Genomic DNA, 5,781 nt, shown 5'->3' on the forward strand with positions numbered 1-5,781 from the left:
CTAATGTGACTCTGTATCTTCTAATGAGGAAAGCAAGAAGCAAATTTGTAATCCTGCTTCTCTTCAATTCACAGGCCTGAGCATCATAACCAGGACTGAGAAGTAGCCCTTGTGTTGCAGGGACATGTCTTCCAGGCTGTCCTTGCCGTTCTTTTTAGTACTGTCCCTTGCAGTGCGCTGTAGTTCCATCTGGGGCTCAGCGTTCCTACAGGGGCTCTCCAGCATTCCTCATTTCAGACTTTGTCAGGACCTCTAAAACCCATCTTCTGTGAATGAAAGAGGGTGCTAAATAGTGAAATACAGCTTGAGGCAAGCCGGAACTCATTTCATATACAATCTCACAGGGGTGTCCAGTGTATAAAGAAACAGGGCGTGCTGTCATGGAGCTTCCCATTTCTCTCCCCTGCAGTTCAAATCAGCTTTCAGGAGACATAGAAGAAAAAGCTTAATTAGAAGAAGCACTCGGTAGACCTGACTTCTCTTCATGGTTCTACTGGTACTGGATGGCCGTGCTTAGTCATTCAGCAAATTTGAGTCTGCTTGTATGCCTTTTAGGGTTATTATAAGGACTGGAGATTTTTGTGTGTAAAACACTAGGGCAGTGCCTGGTCCATAGCAGGCCACTGTTACTAGCAAACCTTTTTTAAGATAAATTTGCCTTACTACTCTTACATGATACTTAGAATTTGTTGGTTATGCAGCACTCATGTGAGTTTGTAACTTTATTTTTACTGAAAACACTTTCTTAAGGAGCCTTTTTATGCCAGAATAAGATCTAATGAGAAACCCTGGTAAGAAGTCAGGTGTCCTCAAAGGTCAGGCTAAGTGACTCATTCAGCATCTCTCCTTGCAGTTGACTGTCACTTAACTGTGTAAGATTTCATGTCAGTGAAAAAATATTTCCAGACTAATGTCATCAATACCTCACTAAGATGTTTTGTTTTCAGCAAGTGTGGAGGTACAAAGCATCCTCTGCCCTTGGAATTTTCTGTTACTCTAGTAAGGAAAAGCTAACTTAATTGAGTATTAGGAGCCAACAGAAAATAGTTCCCCAGACTGCATTTAAAATAGCATTTAGAGACTACAGCAAGAAAAACTTGGCAAGGCAGTTCTTGAGGGAAAATTATTCTTTGTGGGAAAACTTAAGGGGAAGGAAGTGGGTTTTTTAAATGAAACAGTCATGTTCCTTACTCAGCTACCAACTGTAGGTTTATTCCGAGCCATTTTTCCAGTTTCGGGTTGAACACCTGCCTCGCATTCAGGCAAACCATGTGGTGTCCCCAGCTGCCCCTCCTCCATAGGAAGCCCTGCACTGGCAACAGTAGCGGGTAACATGTTTGGAAACAGTGTGAAATCTTCTAGTCACTAATGGGTCACAGAGCTTTGTTTCCTGAGCTAGTGGCAGAACCCATCCAGAAAACTTAGTAAATGTTTTGCAGATAAATCTGAAAGCTAGGAATTGTGGGACCCTCCCTCATCTGTCTGCCACATTTGTAAAGGGAAAAGCAAAGCATCTGACCATGGCTGACCCTGAGACGGAGGCACACATGAACAATAGCTAGGTCTCCTTTGTAGGAGCCTGAGGGCCCCTAACCTAGAATCAAACACATGGCTCTTTGCTGTGGTTGGCAGCTATAAGTAGTGCACATGTGATACGCCACTTTTCTCCAAAGAATTTCATCTCCAAACTCTAGAGCATTTTCTAAATCTAATAAATTACAGCATTCCAGGTAACAGTGGTCATATAGCCCAACTAGAAAATGACTTGTCGGGGGTCATAAGGGAATGGCAGAACACGAGCTGGAACCTGGGTCTTTAAGCCTAGGCCAGAGCTCTTCCCCCAGCACAAGGTTAACATTCAAAGGCCACTCCACACATCAAAATGGCGTTCACCGATGTCAGTCTCGCTAGAAACCAGGATTTTGTATTTTGGCTAAAGTTCCGGTATCCTAGGGGACAGAATGGTAGCGTGAATGTAAACCAAAAGGCCTGTACGGACCTAAGGACTTCAGGGCTTACACTAAAAAGTTAAGCTTTGTGGGGAAGGTAAGATGGGAGTATGTGTGTAGACAATAGCCTCAAAGTGCATCTGATTCCTTTTCTAAGCATTCATATTCCTCATTGCCACAAGAGGGCAGCAGTCCCTGAACGGTGTCGCACTGGCTAAACACTGAGTTCCAGAAACAGACACTTTGGGCTCAGTGGCCATTAACGGTTCACTGAATCAAATGGTGCTTTTTTTGGAGCTGCATGTTAGCCTGGGGGCTATAAGGGGACATGCTCTGATAAAAACAAACTGAAATCGGTGCAAGGATCCCTGTACTGTGGAATCGGAAGATCTGGGTAGAGAGATGGCAGGGATATCTCTTCCGTCCATTTCCTGGTAACTGAAGGGCTTTCTGGGCATCTGAAGCAGTGAGATCCAGCTTCTGGTGAAGGTGTGACAGTCCACTCAGGGATCGGCATCTCTGGTAGTTGGAATAATCTTCCTAAACCAAGCAGCTTCCCTCCCTATAATTTCACAGAGGGAATATTTTTGGGCTGTCCCCTAGGGCTCTCCCAAGTGTTAATCCTCTGCCATTTTGAAGATAGTTGACGACTTCCAAGTCTTCAGTCTAAATAGTTCTAGTTCTTTACAGCCCTCCCTTTATGAGTAAGGAAGTTACTCATCTCTCTGGTGACGGAACAGTTTTAGAAGTCAGATCTAGCCTCCTTACATAGTACCTCTGTTTGTGGGTCTGTGCTGTCCATAGAAGATCTCCAAAATCTAAAGGATCAGCTCATGGAAATCAAAGCCTCTCACAAGCAGGAAGCTGGAGCTGGAAGCAAGCACTGAACACAGGACTTGGGACCAACCCAGAGAGGCTGAGACTCTGATTCCGGCTTCGGCTGCTGGAAGCCTCTGTGTGCTCTGAGTTAAGCCATTCAATTCTACTGGTTCTACTGGACTTTTCCCCCAGGATCTGCTAATCAGTAGCACTCAAGTGTGGCTCTAGCACTAAGGAAGCTGTGTTAGTGTTTTACCTAATAGACTTTCATTGTTCAGATAAAACTTGGAAAGTGCAGGTAAGTATGAAGAAGAGAGTCCCATAATCCTATGACTTAGAGGAAACTTAACATTTTTTTTTATACCAAACCTTTTAACAATCATGCCTCTACCTACTGTGGCTTTGCCCTTCTATCTTGTTAAGCCAAAACCCATGGCAATTCTGGCTACTTTCTCCTGAGGACCACATATATATATAACGTATATAATTATAGAAATCATGTCAAGAAGAGCTGTGTTTAAGGTGTAAACTTTCAGTAGATGCACTTACAAAACAGCCATGTTGTTTAATTTGGGGTCTATTGGAAAACAAAAGTAACTTCAAAATAACAAAGTTCTATTGAATTCCTTAGATTACATGTACCATGAGGGGAATTGTGGTCCTTTGGCAATACTTCTCAAAAGCCCCTTTCGTCTGTTTTGTTTGTTTGTTTGTTTGTTTTTGGTTTGTTTTTTTTTTGTTGTTTTTTTTTTTGAGATGTTTCGCCCCGTCGCCCAGGCTGGAGTGCAGTGGTGCCATCTTGACTCACTGTAACCTCTGCCTCCTTGGCTCAAGCAGTTCTCCTGCCTCAGTCTCCTGAGTAGCTGGGATTACAGGTGCATGCACCACCATGCCCAGCTAATTTGTGAATTTTTAGTAAAGACGAGGGTTTCACCATGTTGACCAGGCCGGTCTTGAACTCCTGACCTCAAGTGATCCACCCTCCTTGGCCTCCCAAAGTGCTAGGATTACAGGCATGAGCAACTGCGCCTGGCCTGTTCTGGATATTTCTTATAAATGAAATCATACAGTGCTTTTAGTTAACATAATGTTTCCTTCGTTTATTCAGGTCACAACACATAATCATGCTTCATTTCTTTTTATTACCAAGTAATATTCCATTATATGAATATACTACTTTGTATCCATTCATTGGCTGACAGACATTTGAGTTGTTTACACTTTGGGGTCATGAATCCTCCTAGCAACATTCATGTACAAGTTTTTGTGTGGATATATGTTTCATTCCTCTTGAGTATACACCTAGGAGTGGAATACCTCCAAATGGGTCATAAGATAACTCTGTGTTTAACCTTTTGAAGAACTACCAAACTATTGACAAAAGTGCACTTTTTTATGTTTTCATTGGCAGTGTGTTGGGGTGGAGTTTCTTATAATGCCAAATAATTGAATTTGTTCAGGAAGCAAGTAATATCTAGCTTATATACTGAGCTTTTAAAGATACCCTTAATGTCATTTTTTAAGAAACCAAGTTGGCCAGGCTCAGTGGCTCACGCCTGTAATTCCAGCACTTTGGGAGGCTGAGGCAGGTGGATCACGGTCAAGAGATCGAGACCATCCTGGCCAACTTGGTGAAACCCCATCTTTACTGAAAATACAAAAATTAGCTGGGCGTGGTGGTGCACACCTGAAGTCCCAGCTACTCAGGAGGCTGAGGCAGGAGAATCACTTGAACCCAGGAGGCAGAGGTTGCAATGAGCTGAGATTGCGCCACTGCATTCCAGCCTGACAATAAAGTGAGCCTCCCTCTCAAAAAAAAAAAGAAAGAAAGAAAAAAGAAACCAGATCTTTATTTACTGTAAGACTCCAAGTACTTTAATATAGTTGAAGCTAAAGAAAATAAATTTTGCATTCTGCCTCTTAATTGCATGGGAAACTGTACTTATTAAGCATTCAGTTTATACTATGTAACACTGTATTGTAAATATACCCGTATTTTCTCTGTTTAATATTTAGCGTATTTTCGACTTTTGCCTATACTGTGATGATTCGTTAGTACATAAATATTCATCTGTATTCTGGAATATTTAAGAGATTTCCAAAAGTATAGGACAAAGAATATGAACACTACCAAAGCTCTTGACTTACTAGCTCCACTGCTTTAAAAAAGATGTGTGACAGCCTTTGGTCTCACCATGATTTCATTGCACCCTCACTAGTGCTGGGTGTTCTTTCTTGTTAAAACACTAAAACCAAAAACACCTTAAGAGACCTCCAGCCTCTCAGAGGTCCCCATCCTGTCCCCTATCCATGACTAGCCATCTCCTTTCTCTCCAGAAACCACTATCCTGACTTGTAATAGGGGAGAAAAAAATCCTTGCTAATTTAATGCTTTTGTATACTGTGCTAAAGTAAACCAAGTTATCACTGAATTCCAACATTTTTAAGCCATCTGGTTTTTGTTGTTGTTGTTGTTGTTTTTTTTTTTTTTGGAAATTCAGTGCTTAGCCATGTACTTTGCAAAGATAGCTTTCTTCATTTCAAGGTCCCCAAATGGGTGGGGACAGGGAGCCCACATGATTTCTAAAATCCAGGGTCTTATATCTGGCCAGTGTGCCCTGGCTGTGCCCAGGATCTCTCTTGGGCAGCAAATGGGACTTCTTTCTTGCCATCTTGTCTAGGTAATGTTGGGCCTTTTCCTAGGTAATGTTGTATCACCAAATGAAACTCCAGGGGATGACAATCCAAGACTCCAAGACAGCAGCAGAACTTTGACATGATGAATGGACCATTTTACCCAAGGCAGAACACTGCTAAATTCACCACTCCTAATCAAATTTTTTAGAGGTGGTGAGTTCCCTTTCTAGAACAGGATACAATAAATAGAGCCATTGCTCTTTCCCCTACAGACCTGTACAGAAGCCTAGAATGGGAAGCTCTGGCTTCCCAGCTTGAGGACAACAGGATGTTTTTCTTAGATCAGACCTGGCACTTCTCCCCAGCTCTGCTGTGG

This window comes from Saimiri boliviensis, chromosome 13, assembly GCF_048565385.1.
Source record: "Saimiri boliviensis isolate mSaiBol1 chromosome 13, mSaiBol1.pri, whole genome shotgun sequence".
In the NCBI taxonomy this organism is placed as follows: Eukaryota; Metazoa; Chordata; class Mammalia; order Primates; family Cebidae; genus Saimiri; species Saimiri boliviensis.